This window comes from Apus apus, chromosome 4 (genome assembly GCF_020740795.1).
Source record: "Apus apus isolate bApuApu2 chromosome 4, bApuApu2.pri.cur, whole genome shotgun sequence".
Taxonomy (NCBI): domain Eukaryota; kingdom Metazoa; phylum Chordata; class Aves; order Apodiformes; family Apodidae; genus Apus; species Apus apus.
Window position 1 is genome coordinate 36,623,518 of NC_067285.1, and position 20,035 is coordinate 36,643,552.

A 20,035-nucleotide genomic window follows, 5' to 3' on the forward strand; every position below is an offset into this window, starting at 1 on the left:
GGCCGTGGCAACAGGCAAGTGGAAGAGCAGATGTGAGATCTTCCTCTTCAATCTCCTGCCTCCCCTTTTGAAGTGTGAGATTAATGGCCAGATCAGATTGTTGACTTTACAGAGGCTGTAGTTGGGGCTGATGTCATTATGTGATGCTTCCAGAGCAGGAGGACCATCCTCGCGTCTGACAAAAGCAGCTAATAAACAAAGATAAATGGAATGTACTTCCAGGTTATTAATGACTTCCCAGCGTGGCAATCTCCAGGAACAATAGGGAATTGTTTGCTCAGCGGGTTATAGTTTTACTTGGGTTAATGGCTGTGGAATTAAGGGCAGCTCGGGCTGTGCAGCACCATGTGCTCCGCGGCAGCGTCCTGCCGGGATGGATCAAATGGGATGTTTTGGGTTGGGGGGGGGGGGAGGGGCACGGAGAGCTCAACTGTGACTTGAGTCTTCTCCAGTACATGGGGACACTGGGAAAAATAATTGGAAGCACTCCTGGCCCAGCGGCACTCCCAAGATGAAGAGCTCTGTTTATCTGCCAGTGTTTGCCTTGGCTTTTCTTCCTCATCTTCAAAGCTCTTGGCTGGTGTTATCCCATTAACGTCCAAGCGGGAAAGGGCGGTGGTGTGGGGACAAACTGATGTCCACCAGCACCACCGGGAGCTGGCGAGGGGGACCACCACCCCCGGGGGTGGATATCCCCATACCCAGGGCAAGGAAGGTCCCGTGCCACTCAGGTCCTGCTCCTTATGAGGTGAGGGTGGTGCCCACGCTATGGGCCAAACTGCTGCTGCCCAAACCTTGATCCACTGTGAAAACTTGGAGGTGGGTGCCTGGCCTCCAAAAAACACTCCCAACAGATGAAATTAATCCTCCCACAGGGATTTAGCTGGAAATACAAGTTGAACCTACGCATGCAAACGTACACTTGGGCACCTGAACCACCAGTGGTGGCTGCCCATGGGGAGGGCCATGGATTATTTTTTTCCCATTTGAAACAAAAAGGTTTTCTTTTTGCCTTTGGTTGCCCAGTGGACATAGAGCCAAAGCGTAAAGGGAGCCACAGAGAGACACTGAGGTTTGTTTTTTTGCTGGTCAGTTTGAACACTGTAATTTTGGCGTGTGGTTCAGCTGAAGGCAACACCGCTGGGATGCTGCAGGACATGGAGCATTTTCTCCATGGGTCCTGGTTCTGTAGGGAAGAAGGTATTTGTTTATTCTTCTGCTGTCTTTCCAGCCCCAAAACTGTTGAGAGCAAGCACAGGAGCTTTGGTGAAAGGGCGATATGGTTTGAAAAGGAGAAGAGGCAAATATCTGGAGCAGCACCACAGTCCCAACATTGCTCTCGGCTCTGCAGATCTTTGAGTGTCCTCAGTGGATTCCCCAGGGGGCAAGAAAGCCACCATGCATGACACCTGGTGTCACGCAGCTGGGAGCAGTGCCTGGGGTCTCACCTCCAATTAACACCTTTCTAATAAAAAAAAAAAAAATCTTATAATAATTCCCCCCATGCTTCTTACCTCCCTGACCAGGACGGCCCGGATGGCAGCGGCTCATTTTCCACCTGGGATGTCTTGATGTCTTGGATTTTGGGTGGGACTTTTTTGGTGTGTTTTTTTTTTTTTAATTTTATCTTTCATTTTCCATATATACATATTTTATTTGTTTGTTTATTATTTCATTGTATTATATTTTATTTTATGCCCAGGGAAGCTGTGGCTGCCCCATCCCTGGCAGTGTTGAAGGGCAGGTTGGATGGGGCTTGGAGCAACCTGGGCTGGTGGGAGGTGTCCCTGCCCATGCAGGGGGGTTGGAACTGGATGGTCTTGAAGGTCCCTTCCAACCCAAACCAGTCTGGGATTCTATGATTTCATTTTGTCTTTTATTTTATTGCATTTCATCTCATGATTTGATTTGATTAGGTTTGGTTTGATTCGATTTCCTTTGACTTCCTCTGATTTCCTTCTTTTATGTCATTTCACCTTAATTTATGTCACTATTTAAAGTTCATTTCATATTTTTTTATTTACTTTTAAACATCAGCTAAGTTTGTTTCACTTCTCGTTCTTTTTTTCTTTCATTTATTTCTCTTGATATTTTATTCCCTATCGATTTCGCCTTTTAGTTTGTATTTTATTTTCTGTTTTGCTTAACCGGGGGCTTAAATGACACGGGGGGGCTGGGGGGGGGGACCCGCTGGGCTGGGTCCCCACCCTCCTGCCCGCCGAGGGTGCCAGCGGGTCCGGCAGCGGAAGCGCGGGGAGGGATGCGGGAGCGAGGGGAGGGATGAGGGAGCGCGGGGAGGGATGCGGGAGTGAGGGGAGGGATGAGGAAGCGAGGGGAGGGATGCGGGAGTGAGGGGAGGGATGAGGGAGCGAGGTGAAGGATGCGGGAGCGAGGGGAGGGATGAGGGAGGGCGGGGAGGGATGAGGGAGCGAGGGGAGGGATGTGTGAGGGCGGGGAGGGATGCGGGAGCGAGGGGAGGGATGCGGGAGCGAGGGGAGGGATGAGGGAGCGAGGGGAGGGATGCGGGAGTGCGGGGAGGGATGCGGGAGCGAGGGGAGGGATGCAGAAGTGCGGGGAGGGATGCGGGATGGCGGGGATGGATGCGGGAGCGAGGGGAGGGATGCGGGAGAACGGGGAGGGATGAGGGAGCGAGGTGAAGGATGCGGGAGCGCTGGGAGGGATGAGGGAGGGCGGGGAGGGATGTGGGAGTGAGGGGAGGGATGAGGGAGCGAGGGGAGGGATGCGGGAGGGCGGGGAGGGATGAGGGAGCGCGGGGAGGGATGAGGGAGGGCGGGGAGGGATGCGGGAGCGAGGGGAGGGATGGCGGGGAGGGATGCGGGAGCGAGGGAAGGGATGGCGGGGAGGGATGAGGGAGCGAGGGAAGGGATGCGGGAGGGAGGGGAGGGATGCGCTCCCGCGGAGCACCGAGGATGCGGAGGGAGGCGGAGCGGCCGCTCCAGCCCCTTCCAAGACCCTCGGCTTCTAAGGAGAGCGGGGTGCGGGAGGAGCTGCCGCGCAGATGAGCGGGGAGGGGGTTGCGGGGAGGGGCGGAAACCCCCTGCGGCCCCGGGGGCTGAGGGCATAAACAGAGAGGAAAACACATTATATATATATATATATATATATATTTAAAGCAAATATTTAAATCAATGTAAAAAATTAAAATGAGTAAATACAAAAAAAAAAAAAGCCTAGAACCAAGTAAAAAATTAAGGTTAATATATTTTACATCAAATTAAAATAAGGATAGGCCAGCTCTAACAGTCAGCACTCCACTCTGGTGAGACCCCCCTGCAGTGCTGGGTTCTAGAACCCCCAGCACAGCTGGAGATGATGGGAGGGCTGGAGCAGCTCTGCTCTGGAGCCAGGCTGGGAGAGTTGGGGTGTTCAGCCTGGAGAAGAGAAGGCTCCAGGGAGACCTTAGAGCACCTTCCAGTGCCTGAAGGGGCTCCAGGAAAGCTGGGGAGGGGCTTGGGACAAGGGCAGGGAGGGACAGGACAAGGGGGAATGGCTTTAAACTGGAAGAGGGGAGATTCAGTTTAGACATTAGGAAGAAATTCTTTGCTGTGAGGGTGGTGAGACCCTGGCCCAGGTTGCCCAGGGAAGCTGTGGCTGCCCCATCCCTGGCAGTGTTGAAGGGCAGGTTGGATGGGGCTTGGAGCAGCCTGGGCTGGTGGGAGGTGTCCCTGCCCATGCATGGGGATTGGAACTAGTTGGTCTTCAAGGCCCCTTCCAACCCAAACCAGTCTGGGACTCTGTTTCCATGACACTTTGTATTCCAAGAGCTGATGCTGCTCTTCACCAGTGCGTTATTGCTTTGGGAACGATGGGTCCATGCCCGTGTTGGTTTAAGCCAGGTTTTCTCCTGGCACATTTGGTGCCCACTTTTCATGGCATTTCCACCCTCACCATTATGTTATTTATAATGAGAACTTCGGAGGGTCTAGCACCTTCTTGCTCCCAGAAATCCTATTTAGTTTGTCCTGCTGGGTTTTCCAGACCCAGGCTGATACCTGGGGCTGAGTCAGGCACAGGATGCAGCAGCCCATGGGGAAAGGATGAGAGCCAAGTTGAGGCCACTGACCTGAGATCTTTTTTATCTTCATTTTGCTGCCTGGAGTCTCCTTGATATTTCTAATTTAGCAACAGAAACACGGTGGCCTGGGGGGTGAGGGAGAAAGCAGAGTAACAAACAAACCAACCCATTTTATTTTTCATTTTTATTTTATTATTAGTGAAAAGGATCCTCCTGCTGATTTACTCATTTTTTAAAAACATTTTTGGCTGATTTTTTTTGTGCTTCTCTACATCCCTTCCACAGCAAGTGGACACTCAGCCACACAACATGTCAGTGTCCAACCCTGTGGGAAATAGTAGACCTGGTACATGCGCCAGTGGCTAATGATATTAATCTTTATAGACAGAGATTAAACTGTTTTGTGGCCTTTTTTTTGGTCTTTTGCATTGTCCTGGTGGAAAGTGCTCCCGTGGTTTATTGAAGAGAACATGATGCCACCCTCCTTTAGGGCCATTTTTGTGTTGGCATCCCACATCCTTGCCACAATAATTCTAAATCTCTTGTGAAAAAAATTAACTTCCTGGAGCAGCAAGAATATTTATTTGATGACTGGGTTAACCATGAAGGGCAGTTCTCATTATGTTAACGTGTGTATGTTTATAAAAACAATGATATATTTTCTATATTTAGAGTATATGTTGATATATATAGAGAGCACCATCATGCAGCTATAGAAGAATTTTATTTTTCACTTGGGAATGAAGGAGGGAGGGGGAAAAAAAAAAAAACCCAAGCAAGTTCTCTGGCCCCAGAAAAACCCATCAGAGTGTCTGACTGCACTGGAAGGGGAAATACTGCCCCAGTAGCTTTTCTTGCTCCAGCTCATTGAGGCATTGGATGCACTTAAAGGAAAAGTTCGCCTGAGTCTCACGCAGCAAATCAAAATGGTTCAGTGGAAGGAGCCAGCTTTGAAGGGACCACCTACCACAAACATCATTCCGAGAGCCTAAATCCTTAGTGCAAGCATCCCAAGGGTAAATGATAACCAGATGAGGGAGCCAAATGAAATTTCACAGAGTTGTAGCTTTAACTTGCTGCATGTGTCGGGGAGATGTGCCTGGGAGAAGAGCAGGGCGCTGGTTGCTATTAACGGCGTCGTTTATTTATACACCCAGCACCCATCTGATCCACTGCCTACTTTATAGCCATCATATTGCATGCCTTTATTATTATTTTTCATCTTTAGGTACCCCATACAGCATATTTTTTCCTCTTATATTACTGACCCCACTGGGAACAAACAAACTGCAGCAGCTGCGATGCAAATTTGGGCGTTTAATAGCCCTGGGATTGGCTTTTTTTTGCTCCCTTCCATGGTGTTGTCCCTCACTTTCTGGCTCCCTCCAGCAGTGCTCAGCACCACACCACCCACTCTGATTCCAAACGATTTCTGCTGTTCTAATTTTGTCAGCAAGTTGGTGACAAATTTGTAAATTAATGTGACAGCTCGTACAGCATTTGGACGTGCACCTCAAGAGAAGACCTCATCTTATCACCACTGCCTCTCTGGAGTCCAATTGAAGCAAGAACCTTGGGCATGACTTCAAAAATGCCAACCAAAGTCACTCGAGCACTTCAATATATCAAGAGGATATTTATGGCTGAGAACAACAACAACAACAAAACCCCACCCGCAACCAAATATATTTTGCTGCCTGTCCCTGTAGAAATCCTGGAGGGGTCTGCAAAAAAGAAACCAACCCGACCACCTGAAATAGGTGATGTCTCAGGCCAAATAAAACACACCCACAGGAGTCTTTTGTAGTAAATAAGTAAATAAAAGGGTCTAATGAACAAACTGTTTGCCTCTCCCCAGGAGCTGCGGAGCCCTGCGTGCCCGAGTGCTGGCACTCGGAGCTTTCCCAGTGAATCATCCCCACCACTTACAAATATGTTCCTCAACCTCCAGATTAAAAGATTACCTGGTTTAGCAAAATTAAAAGACTGAGGAGAAGCTTCCCTACCTTCACCCTGCTCCTGCAGTGGACCCTTTGCTTGCTTCACCCACCGCTGAGACCCTCCTGCTTCTCGTCATTCTGAAAGAGTCCCTGTTACAGCTGAAAGATAATTATTTGTTCCAAACTCTTTACTTTTGGAAGTTTCACACATTTGTGACAGTCTGACCTGCCTGGTCTTGTACGGAGGAAATCAGACAGGTGGTCACTGGTATCACCTTCTAGAGATACCACCATGGTCCAGTGAAATTGGGCGTCTTGTGGAGAACGAGCCTTTTGGTGGTCACAAAATTTAAGCTCCTAACCATAAATAATGGGAACTTTGGACTGATCGGAGGTTTTAGCACCTTTGTGGTGTCAGAAATCCAAGTGTGTATTTCTGAGGCAACAGGTCCTGGGTTTTTCTCTACCTGAAGCAGCATCCCACCTCCACACCAGTGAACCCAGCATTTCAAGATGGGCTTTTGAAAAATCGTGATGTCCGTACCCTACTAGCACCCTCTTCTCCAGTATAATCTTTAAAAATTGTTTCTCCCCAGTCCCTAATATGGAAAGTCCATGAAGATCCATGGGCATGGCCAGATACCCCAAACCCTGCTTTGGGCATGGCTTTGGGTTTCCTCACCTCTATGGGACCCAACCTGAAATGAGCTTTCATGGTCTCTCTTGAAGAAAAATTAACAGTGCCAGGTAGCTGTGCAGGTCTTGGTATTTGGGAAGGACAAAAAAGAAAGAGGCAATGAGCTTAAACCCAGAGCATCTCATGGTCAAAACCCCAATCATTGTGTTATGGGAAGTCCACATCTCTTCTTGCACCTCCAACCTCACCTAGCAAAGGGCAAGGAGTCACCACTGGGTGAGTTTTTGAGGTGCTCCATGCCATGACTGAAGGCCATTTAAACAGGACTGAAACAGTGATGTCCTTTCAGTGTGGTGGCCAGGTCTTTCCAATGACAAGGTTTGGAGACAGATGTTTTGTGCTCCATGGTTGATGGGATTCGGTTTGTGTGTGTGTCCATCCAGGTTTTAATGAAAGGATCTTGGGGAAAATACATTCATCTGCAGCCTCTCATTTCAACACATCCCTAAGTATATGCCACGTGCACCCTGGAGAACTAGTAACCTACTATCAAGAGCTTGATGCTGTGAAATGTGGAGCAATGCCTGGGAGGTGCTGAGCATCTGCAACCCCCAGAAGTCCCTCCACACCTCCTGGCACCAAACAAGCACAGAGAGTTATTCCAAGGTCTGCAAACCAGAATCCAAGCAGAGCCAGCTCTTGCCCTGTGTTATTTGCATCTTGCTATGTTTAACTCCAGATCGCAGTTTTTAGTAAATCTGGCCCAAAAATTATTTGAGCATCTGGCTGGTGGCTGGCAAACCTTGGGTAGTTATTTCCTGTTCCTGTTATTTAGCTACTTCTACGTTTGTCAGAGGTCATGCTGGAGGCTTTCAGCAGCAGGCATCACTTCTTTTGTGGCTGGAAAAAAAATGGGATGATGATCTGGGAGCTGGGGCCACCAACCCTGCTGCTGCTTGGAAGCCCAGGAGGATGGTGGGCTTGTGGTGGTGGCTGGCAGTGGGACGTGGGCTTTTGGAGCAGGATGCTTGGCCTCAGTGGGCCTCAGTGGGGAAAAGACTTGACCTTTTGCTCCACTCTACATGCCTCCTGGTGAAAAACAACCATTGGATAAGCCAGAAAGAACTGCTGGACCTTGGTTTTGGAAGAGTCTGGAGCAGCTGGGCCCAGACCGAGAGAAAAACAGAAAACTGTCCAAGAAAGAGGTGGTGTTTTTATGAGCTAAAAGCATTTTGCTAACTTAGGAGGAACCCTGAGAAAGGAGAGGAGGCAAATCACCATCACTTTACTCCATGAAAGCCCAGGCCTGTTCTCAGTTGTGGGGATGTTTGATATTCCCCCCTTGAGTGGGGGAGTCCTCTGAGGCTGGGAGGGAGGGAGCAGCCCACAGTCATTGGGTAGGGTAGGTAATATCTATCCTTATTATTATTTATAATAATTGAGCTGGCTTTAAACTACTGTTTTAACATACTGCTTTAAAATACAGCTTTGATTATTGCTCTAGAGGGAGAACATACCAATCAGGAAGTTGCTGTAGCACCTACATGGTCACCTGCAGTGTAGTAGGTATTCTGAAATTCAGATTTATGTCCCTTAGCCCAACCACATCATTATTAGCATTTCTAATGTGATTGTGTGGGTCCATACACTCTGGTCTGCCAACCTAAACCCACACAGGACAGCTCATACCTCTGGACACCACACCTGGAGGTGCTCTGGCAAACAACTCACGTTAGAAGACAAAGCCTCAATTAGAATCACAGGGGTTGGGAGGGACCTCTGAAGATCATCCAGTCCAACCCCTGCTGCAGCAGGAACACCCAAGGCAGGTCACACAGGAACGTGTCCAGATGGGTCTGGAAAGTCTCCAGAGAAGGAGCCTCCACAGCCTCTCTGGGCAGCCTGTCCCAGGGCTCTGTCACCCTCACAGCAAAGAAGTTTCTCCTCATGTTGAGGTGGAACTTCCTGTGTTGCAACATGGTGCTTCCCAAGGTTTTGGCCCTAAGAAAAAAAATAAAGTGTGTTGACCTACAATTCTGGGCATGAATCCTGGCCCCATTGTGTGCAATGAAACCATTTGTGGTTTGTTGTGGGTTTTTTTTCCCATCTTGCCTGTACCAATGCAGTATCTCCTTGATGATGGAGTGACCAGCTGGTGCAGACGTGGTGCCTGGTTGGAGCACGAACCTTCACATAATTTTGCTCTTACTCAGTTTTCTCTTCTGAATTTGCAGGAGTTAAAGAAAAGCCAACAAGCCCCTGCATGTGACCATCAGGCAAGGAAGGAACTCCAAGGAGAGCCTCCCCTGGTGTTGGCCACACAGCAGCAGTCTCACCCTGACGTGGTGATGTTGCCATCTCGCCTTTTCTGACCAAACACACCCCTTGCCTAATTAGCAGGTAATTCTTAATCTAATAATTACCTCACCGTTATGGCTGAAGTCATTTCGTTGTTTGTAGAGCAACCCTGTTTCACCAGAAAAAAAAAGCCTTGCATCTAAGCTGTGCCCTTCCTCATACAATAGCTTAATTACTCCTTAATTAATGAGCAGTTGAAGGGCAGCCAGACACTTGCCTTTGCTGCTATCAACCCCTGAGGCACAGGGCACAGTTTCACTTTCAGTGTAAGAAATTGGCCAAAAAGACCCATCATATTCTTTGTTTTTCCACCCCATGCAAGAGCATTGGATAAGTGGAGGTGGCTGGCCAGGAGTTGGGTAATTATAGGGCTGGACTCCACTAAATAACACACAACTGAAACCAAGATGGAGGCTTGGTGACCATGGGACCGTAGCAGACACATTTTCTGTGGGTGTTGAGCTGGGGGCAGGAGGCTGGCTTGGAAATAAGGACAGGAAAGGATTGTTCCTGTGTCCTAGGGGACAGGAGAGATGCCCTGGCTGTAGGCAGATGCAAAGGCTCCCATGTTCTTGCTGGGCATGTGAGCAGCTCTGCACATTTTTGCTGGTTTGTCATAAAAATCTGCCTCTCTGTCCCACCAGAGCCTTGGGAAAGGTTTGTCTTCTGAAGCCACCATATGCCAGGGTAACATTAAACCCAAAACTCAGCTACAATGGGGTGTCACAGTGGTGTGGCTTTGTCTTTCTGCCAAAAATGGAACCCTGTTGTTAACCTCCTCTCATTCTGCACCTGGTTTCATGCGCTTTGGGGAATAACAGGTCACTTCTGTGCCTGGCAGATGACTCCTGTGATGCTGAAGGTCACTTTGTGTGACATGGCCTGAGGTCTGCTAGGCATAAGCATCCCTTCATGACGCCATGGCAAACCACATGGTGGTTTCCAGGATGAGCCAACAAGAAGGATTAAATCCAGATAAAAATGAAGAGAAAGAAGCTGCTGGAGGCTCTGCTGTCGCTGGCTGAAAGGAGAAGAGATTTTGGGCTGCTGGAGATTCCTTCAGCCACTGGTCCCGCAATCCACCACCAGCCAAATCAGGAGCCAAATCTAACCCAAATCAGATTAGAAAAACTTCATGAGGCCACAGAAGTGGAGTTGAGGAGAGAACGCAGAACTGAACTTAACCATCCAACCATCCATGGTGACATTTGCCACAGAAGAGCTCTGGCAAGGGACACACAAGCCTGTGAGTCCCTCGACACGCACCACCCGAGGCTCTTTTTCTGGTCATTTCACTTTAAAAACCAATTTTGTTTTGGGTCCCTGTTTTTCTAGACTGTCAAGCCTTTAAACACACCAGGGTTGGTTCCTAGCTGGGGGATAACCACAAGCCAATTAGAAGTTAAATTGTTGAGCAGCGTGCATCTAATTGAAGTCTCTCCTTTCTGCCTGCTATTTTTAGTGTCTGGACTGAGCTGCAGCTCCACGTAGGGTATAATCATGTTTATTTGAGAGCAACATGTACCTCAGGGACACAAATACAAATCCAGCAGGCAGGGTTGTTTTTTACCAGATGTACAAGGGTGGGTGGTATGTTTTGGGTCTAGGCTACTCCTTCTCCCCTGTGGGGTGCTATCTCCCGTGGGACATGTGTCCTTGCTCCACAGCTCAGCCTGCAGAACCTGCACACCCAGGTTTTCATGGCTTTTGTGCAAAGTGAGCTTTTGTTCTCCTTCTGGTGCTGTTTATTGTCACCTATGACATCATTTCCCCCTCCTCTTCCGTGTGTATTGGAGCAGTGACAAGACACTGGGGTTGTGCTGGAGCCTGGGCTGACACACCTGAAGAGGGTTCCATGAGCCAGCACCGAGTGGCCTCCTCATTCGCAGCAGGTTTGGGGGTATTTTGGGTAACCACTCAGGTATTTAGGCTGGACTTGATGATCTTAAAAGGTCTTTTCCAGCCTTGGTGATTCTGTGATTCTGTATCTAAGCAGTGATGTCAATAGTGACGCCAAAGTGATGGAGCTGGAGCTTCTGGGGTAGATTCCAGCAAGGGCAAGCAGAGAAAATGGTTATTTGCTGGAGGTTTCCAGTGTCTGGACTCTAAAAGGTCAGAGCACTGACTGGTTGGACTGGGAGGGAAGAACATCAGCAACAGGTTGGTTGTCCTGAATGCCAAGATGTTTTTGACTATACTTGCTGGATGAGTAAAGGGTGAGGAAGGAGTGGAGAGGAGAGAAAGCAGAGAGACAGTGGAATCAAATCCCATCAAAACCAGGAAAAGGATCTTTCCAGCCACTTGCCCCGTGGACAGAAGAGGGCCAAGAGAAGTTAGCAGCAACTCAGAGGTTGGGTAGCCACACAGTAGTTGCAGTTGGGTTGGGAATGAGACCACCAGGCTGCTGCTACAAGCAGCAGAGATGAGCAGGAGAGACAGGATACAACCAGGTGGGATGTGTGGTGGGAACCAGAGTGGAGCTGAGCAGATCCATAACGTGACACACAGCCTGGATGATGGGGATGAGGGGAAAGCTTAAGAGCTTTAAGAAGTTTTCCAGCCAGAGGCTGCAACATCAGCTCTGGCTCTGCTGAAATACCCCATCAGTCATCTCAGCACGACAAGAAGGGAGATGGGAAGGCCAACTGGTGCCTTAAAACGCTCTGTCTGTGACCCCTCGGCTGGGCCTGACTGGCTCATTCCCTTGAAACACCCCAAGGAGATAAACAAAAACAAAGCCCTGACAAAATCTGGTGTTCTCAGGCACATCTGATTTTTCTTACTCATCTCCATGTCATACCCATGCCCGCTGACTGGCAGGCACTCCAGTCACATTGGGAAGAAAACAGACTTTTTTTTTCCTGAGAGTTTTGCAGATGTTTCCCCCTCACCACAAAAGGAGTTTGAGTTTCTTTGAGTGAGAAGCTCTAAGTTATCTCCAAAAATCCGAATTTATCGTGGCTGATTTATGATGGCTCTGAAGCAAAGGCAGAGCTAAACCAAACCCCTCCTAAAAGACAAGCCTGGACAGAGAAGGCTCCAAACTTCATCCCAAATCAAGAAGCACGTGGCCTTGCTCCTCATCTTGTTTCACAAGGTATGAAATCCTCCCAGAGAGTCAGTTTGAAAGTTATCAAAGTGGTGTCGACAAGGAGGAAATAAGAAAAAAAAACACCCCAAATATATGAAAACTGATTGAGGTTTAAAAATATTTAAGGGGTAAACTTAGGAATTGGGCTTGTTGAGTAACCCAGGACGCTCCTGTAGGATGGTTTTGCTTTGTAACAGGCAGGTGCAGGCAGTGGTCTTCACAGGGGAGGTTTTTGATAGTTATAGGCTACTTAATAGTAAGAAGTGTGCAGGGCTAAGATGTTATGACCAGAAAGAAAACTCCAGCTTTTAAAGGCTCTTGCTTTAATAATTAGTAAGTTAATTACATCCAGAGAGTCAGAGCTACAAAAGATCAAGATGCCCAAGCAATAAGAGTCTGGTTTCTTAAGCCGCTGCATTTCTGACACAATGAAGAGGAGTCTCAAACCAAAAGCTGAAAAATACCCTCAGGATCACGAGCCAGGTCTGATCCCATCCCCCGGGGTGCTTGGACACTCTTTGAACTTGTTTCCCCCAGTCCAAGGACAGTGCTTGGGTGGCACAGCCACGTTCACACCAGTGCAGCAGGCACAATGCCATGAGCATGCAGAACATGCCACCACCACCCACAGGACATGCCAACAGGACCTTGTGCAGCACAGAATTGGGGTTGGAAAAGATCTTTTAAGATCATCAAGTCCAACCATTAACCCAGCCCTGCCAAGGCCACCACTAACCCATGGCCCTCAGCACCACATCTACACAGCTTGGAAACACTTCCTGGAATGGAGACTCCACCCCTGCCCTGGGCAGCCTGGGCCAGGGCCTGGCAGCCCTTTCCTGGAAGAAATCCATATATCCAATCTGAACCTCCCCTGGCACAACTTCAGGCCATTTCCTCTTGTTCTATCACTTGTCACTTGGGAGAAGAGGCCAACACCAACCTCACTCCGACCTCCTCTCAGGCAGCTGCAGAGCCAGCAGGTCTCCCCTCACCTCCTTGTCTCCAGGCTGGACACCCCCAGCTCCCTCAGCTGCTCCTCACAAGTTCTCCAGACTCTCCTCCTTCTGCTCCAACCCCTTTCCCAGCTCCCTTGCCCTTCTCTGGACATGCTCCAGCCCCTCCCTGTCCTTCTTGTCCTGAGGGGCCCAGACCTGCCCCCAGGATTCGAGGTGCCTCCTCCCCAGTGCCCAGCACAGGGGGAGGATCCCTGCCCTGGCCCTTCTGGCCACACTAGTGCTGGTACAAGCCAGGATGTTTCATCAGAAATTTCCCAGGGCAGAACCTGGTGTTTCCCCCAACCCAGAAGCAAAGTTGAGCAATGTGGCCAGGCAATCTGAGAAGCACCAGAGGAGTTCAGGGAAAACATGAACTTGAGGGCTGCAGCTAATACCTGGGGTTGCTCAACAGCACGAAAACCAGGCACTAGGCAGATTCCAAGTGCCAGAAACCTTCACCACTGGTTTGTTGATGATCACTTTATGAACCTTCCCAACAAAAGGTCAAATAGGAGCATACAGGGCAGCATGCAACAGAAGGTTCAGCATGGCAGCGTGCTTTTAAAAGGCAATGAAACCTGCAAGATCCTCAAGAGAGAAAAGGAAGATTCTTCTTTTTGTCCAGTTGGTTGCTCTCATGGCATTAGAAAATGCCAGGGTAGCAGGAAGGTGCCATTACAAACTCATCACATGAAACAAAGAAGTCCACAACAGAGGAACCATGATATTTTGCTGGATAACAAGGATCTCACCAGAATTACATGCTGTGATGAGTCCTCATCCTAAGTTGTCCAGAAAAATCTTGATGGGCTTAAAAAGGGATCAGCACACACTTTACAGGTTGGATGGAAGCTGGAGGCCTCTTGCTTTGGTCAACAATTAACTGCTATTTTTTAAGAATCTGATCTCTAAACCAAAATAAAGAGGAATTATTTGCAGCTCTGGAAATCCCTCAGATTTAGAAGTGTTCAATGCACAAAGAACTGAAGGAAGGGTTTTCCCTTCACTTGGGCCTTTGGTGGCACAAAAACACAACCTGGGAAATACCAAATGGGTTTCTCCAAGGACCTATCACAGCAGGGCCATGGTAGCCATCACCAGCTGCTGACGACGTTGGACTCGAGCTGCAGTCTCTCAGCTCCCAGCAGAACACAAAATCCTACAACAGTGATCAAAACATGTTGATAATTTGGGTCAAAGGAGCTTACTTTTTGCCCTCCTGCTGTTTTCTGGTTGATCAGACCAACAGGCTGCCAGCAGCTGCTTCCAACAAGGGCTGCTGACATTCTGATGGGAAAAGGGCATCCAGCTCAGGATTGGGATTAGGCTTCTTCCACTCTGCTGGAAGTAGAATAGATGACAGGTGTGTGGCCACGTGGCATGGACTAAAAAGTCCCCATCTGCCTCCAAAGGGACTCCTTGCCAAGCAGGAACTGGAAGCTCTCCCCAACACATGGTGAAACAAAACACTTCACAATTCTCCTAACGGTGCCTGGTTTTGATAAGAAGAAACCAAGACAACAACTGGTGTGAATGAACCTTCACTAAATTCACAGCAATGCTCTGGGGTGGAGTTGAGCTTGAGTAGGAGCATTGCCTGGGGATGAAGGTCTTGACCCCAACCAGCCCAGGGACAGAGAAGTCAGGCTGTTCCTTCAGCAAAACAGAGCAGTGACCCCCCCTGAAAGGCTTCCAGAAATGGAAAAGCTACAGGTAGAAGCAGGTTTGTGCACAAAGGGTTTGGGTTTTAGGCTGAAAACTCCAGAGCCCGTGAGGTAAAGTGGTCCCTGTGGATGGGAGTAGAATAAAGTCCTGTCTGAAAGCAGCTCCAGGCTCTTCCCCTCCCTCCTCTCTGAAGGCAGCCCCTGGGCTGTGGTATGCAGGATGCAGGTCTCCAAATAGGGGAAAGATCTGGGCTTGCTGCTATCGTGGCCATCACTCATCCTCCTGCACAGGCTGGGCTGCAGCCAAAAGGAATGACGTGTCTTGGAGAATCATTTATGGTCAGGCATCCCTCCTGCCTGGAGCAGCTAAAGTCTCACCAACAGGAGAGGTCTGGAGCAGCAAAGCCCCTGTGACAGGGGAGGATCAGGGCAGGGCAGGTCTTTGGGAGGATGGGTGGATTCAGGGCCACCTAAAGCTACCAGAGATCTGCTCAGACACAAAGAGGGAAGAGCAGAGCAGAGCCCCCAGGCAGACACTTGTGGTGGAAATCAGCTCTGTAAACGTGTCACTTCTCCACTTCCCAAGCCACAGCCCGGGGACCACAGCCTGCTCTCACAAACTGACAAAGAGCATGAACCTTCCCAAGCTCCTTCTGGAGCTGAGATGACCTCACCTTGGCAGTGGGCACCAAAAACCTGCTTTTCAAGGAGCCAAGGCTTTTCAAGAAGTCAAGGGAGCCTCTAAAACGTGGATCATGGCAGGACATTTCTCATCCTGCTACAGATCAATGGAGAGATGCTCCTCAACTGTGCAAGCTAAAATACATTATTACAATTACTTATAGGTTTTATTTACTGTACCTTTTGTGAACCAAATAATTCTGGAAAAGGAGGGAAAAGCCTAGGCCCTACCTGACCAGCATTATCTGACTTCTTCCCAGGTTGTGAAATTATCATTTTGAAGTGCCACCTGCACACCACCAGGCCAGCTGAAAAGCTACAAACTCCTTGTGGATGAACAGAAAATAGAGACTTAAAGTGAAGGGGAGAGCCCGAAACAATAGAGAAATACTTTCAGCTGTGGTGAACTGGCCCTCAGGTTTGAAAAAAAGAGCAGGTGAACCAACTTTGGAACATGCTCTTCCACACTTTGGAAAAACAACAACTTAGTTCTGTCTGTGCACTGCTTAATATTCCTGATTTTTCTGAGGTTGGCATAAAAATGCACTAATGGCACCAGAAATCACTAAGGATGGAAAAGCCACCTTGTGCCAAAGTGCATTCACCTTAAGGCAAAAGCAGTTTGACAACTTGCTACCAATCTTCATGGGGCACAACCAATAGGAGTTTCAGGAGGTGGTTCCACCAGGGACATCAGGACAGAGGGTGAGATGGGGCTCAGAGGCACTTCTGGCTTGCCAGGGTTGCACTTCCACTGGTGGAGACAATCACTTCTTCTCCAAATCAGCATCTTGACCCAATTACGTGGGTTTTTTATGTGTTTTAAAGGAGGTTTGGTTTAAAACTAAAAATAAAGAAAGGAATAAAACCAGACTGAAGCTTCCCTGGGGGTCTGACACCCACACCCCAGATCGTGTTCTCCAAGAGGCAGCAGCAGGACCTTAAGGAGCCAATAGCCAAGAAAAGCAAAACAAAAGTAATACTTAAAAATAAAATCAACAAAAACTTCCCCCAGACACAGTTTCATCTTTCCCACTGCCAATAATCAGCATTTAGAGTTGTCCTCAGCAGGTCATTGCATCCAAACCCTCCGTCTTCTATGAATTCGCCTCGTCCCCACGTGACTTAGTTGACAAGTTTTCAATTTGTGGCCACCAGTTACACAACTTGGCCCTGGGCTTTGTTGGTTTTAAACCTCTGGCTGAACAGCCCAGCTCCCTCTTGCATCCTAGGAAATAAAAATAACCCCTCAGCCACCTCCTGGCCACTGTTTACAGCTTCACAGACCTCTCCTGCCCTCCCTCAGACACCTCTTTCCCAGCTGAGAAGAGCTGCCAGACCTTGGGATCGTGTCCTCACCTTCTCACCCTTCATTTTTCACAGCTCTCCTACATGATACACTTCTGGAGTGACCTGGGAATGCACCCTGCAATGCTTTCCTAGTCTGCTACAGGGGTTTTAAAGTCTTTTTTCCAGGTTCACCTGGGAAAAAGATCCTGACTCTAACTCTGACCTACAGACTTACTAAAAAACCTTAAGGGGAAAAAGAAAAAAAGAAGTAATCAGGGCTGAGAGGCCCCAGTCCCAGCATCTTCTGCCTCCTTCCACCATAAGCAACAATTATTTTTCCACATGTCTCTCTCCCTGGTTATTTATAACGAAACACCTTCATTTTCTCCATCAGCAGCTTCAGGCCTTTGGTGAGACTCCTCACCAAGATCTTTGCAATCACCTGGACCACCTTCCTCAACCCCCCTGGTGACCCTCCCAGCCTGGTGAAGCCCTCCTCGCTCATGCAAACCTCTCGCTGGCTCTTGTCCAACACCACCAGCTCCATCCATTCACCCACAGCTTCTTCTCCTTCCCCACCCAGCGGTGGGATTTGGAGAGGTGGAGGACACCCCTGCCCAGATGCTCAGAGGGGGGAAGCTTCACACCCCATCGTGGCCCAGCTGCGGGTCTCACCTTCTCCAGCCCAGCCTTTCATCATTTGCATGCTGATGGACTTATTACTCACCTCAATCACCTGCTAATGGGTCCCCTCCCTCACTCAGAGGTAGGTTAGAAGCTCTGCCCAGAAGTGCCCTTCCTAAGTATCTCAGATATCCTCACCCCCCTCTTCAAGTGTTAATTAGGGACACACTCAGGCACTGGGGGAAAAAAGAGGAAAGAATAAAAAGGGGGGGGGGGGGGAAGAAAGCTTAAAACCCCCCAAACAGTAAACACTGCTTTGGGTTAGCAGGGATGGATTATATTTGTTTGAAGGAGTCCAAGGTGTGGAGGAAACCAGACTTGAGGGATGCTGAGGTGCTGGGCCACCTGGGTGCTCCCCTCCCAGCCCGAGGGAGATCAAGGTTCCTTCCCCAGGGCCTCCAGAAAAGCCTTTGCCAGAAAGAGCAGCTTCAGCAGGTGGGTTGAGTCCCAACCCCAAGTAGAAGGGAAAACAAACAAACCAAAAAACGACCCCAAACACCAAGCCCAGAGCTCTGTGTGTTGTGTTACACCCGCCAAGGTTTTCACCTGCTCTCTCTGCTCAGGGCTTTCATCTTTCCCAGCCAAAATGTGCCGGTTTTCTGCTCCATGTCAGCAGGAGTGTGGAAAAAAAGGACCTTTTCACATCTGTGGGTGGATTTAAAGCTCTTCACAACCCTGTCCTGTGCTGTATGAGCCCAGGGAGGGGGGGTTGTTCCTCAGACAAGAGGTTTTAGTGTCGTGGGACAGTTCAGTGGTAAATGCCACATGTAGATCAGGGGAAGGAAGAGAAGTGGGAGCATCTTATTAGAGCTTAAAAAAAAAAAGGAAATACTATTTCTTGTTCTACAACGTGGGGTCACACCAGTTTCTGAAACAACCCGGGAAGAAAAGGAGAAGAAGAGAGTATTTGCCTGCCCCAAAACCTCATTTCACCACAAATGGCAGTAAAAACCCTGCCCTGTCCCCCTGTAAGATGAATGTCTGGATGTCAGTATTGTCTGGACATCAATATTTTTGCAAGGTTTGTAGCAGGAGCCCAGAAATGAGCAAAGAAATCAACAAAACGTGACATCAGAAGGCACTGGGGGAGCTGCTTTTCAGTGCTCTGGGTTGGAACTCCCAATATTTAACTTCACAGAGCTTTACTGGGAGCTCTTCCAGCCCTAGAGCCAGAAACAGTGAGTGAAAACCAGGTGCTAAACCTCCTAGCCCACCAAACTTGCTTCTTCTAGTACCTTTTTTCTTAGGATTAGGCTTTTTCCTGCTTTTTTTTTTTTTTCTTCTTCTTTTTTTTTGAGGGGGACTAATTTCATTGGAGAGGAGACAGGTGGGAGAAGCTCATGCCTTTTACTCCAGGCATCACTGGATTGTGCATCATGTGCTGAACCAACTTGTTTCTCCATATCTTCTCTCTTGGGATTGAAGCACAAGATCCAGGCCTGGACACACCAGCCCCAGCTCAAAGTCAAGATCTTGCCACATCCCATTTTTTTTTCCCAGGTCTGATCAATCCAGGTTCAGCTTCCCACAGCCTTATTATATTGATTCGTTTTGAGGTTGCAGGTGTTCATTCAGCTGTTTCTGGAATCAGGAGCATCTGTCATCAGGAAGATGAAGGCTGGAGGGACCGTGGTGGTGCTGCCTGTTTATTCCTTGGGGCATCACAGTGCTCCCACCCACAGAGTCATAGGATGGTGAAGGTTGGAAGGGACCTTCAAGATCATCAGGTTCCAACCTTCTTGCCGTGATCAGGGACACCTCCCACCAGACCAGGCTGCACAAGCTTCATCCAACCTGCCTTTCAACACCTCTAGGGAAGGGGTTTCCACGACCTTCCTGGGCAACCTGTTCCAGCACCTCATCACCCCCATGGTGAAGAATTTCTTCCTAGTCTCTAACCTAAATCTCCCCTTTTCCAGTTTAAAACCATTACCCCTTGTCTTATCACAGCCCTCTCTTGAACAAAGCCCTTCCCATCTTTCCTGGAGCCCCTTCAGGCACTGGCAGGTGCTCTAAGGTCTCCCTGGAGCCTTTTTTTCTCCAGGTTGAACAAGCTCTCTCAGCCTGTCCTGGTAGCAGAGCTGTTCCATCCCTCAGCTCATCTTCATGGCCCTTCTCTGGACCCCTCTCCATGTCTCTCCTGTGCTCCAGAGCTGGACACAGCTCTCCAGGTGGGGTCTCACCAGAGCAGAGGGGCAGAATCCCCTCCCTGGCCCTGCTAGCCACACTTCTTGTGATGCAGCCCAGGACAGAATTGCCCCTCTGGGCTCCAGCTCTCACTGGAGGCTCATGTCCAGCTTCTCATCTCCTCCCACTCCCAAGTCCTTCTCCTCAGGGCTGCTCTCCAGGCACTCTCCCCCCAGCCTGGACGTGTGCCTGGGGTTGTGCTGACCCAGGGGCAGGATCTTGCACGTGGCCAGCTTCCATTTATCCACATTCTGGAGCTGCTGGTGGCACCAAATGAATATTTTTATGTCTCAGGCTGCTGAAGCCCAACACAGGTTCAGGTCCTGGGGGCTGAAGGACCTACAGGGACAGGGAAAATTTCTCCCTTAAAGAAGTGTTAAGTCCTAATACATGAAGGTCATATTGTTGTGGTTATTATTTTTTTATTATTTTTAAAAATACAACCTGTTTTTGAACCAGAAAGCTGTGT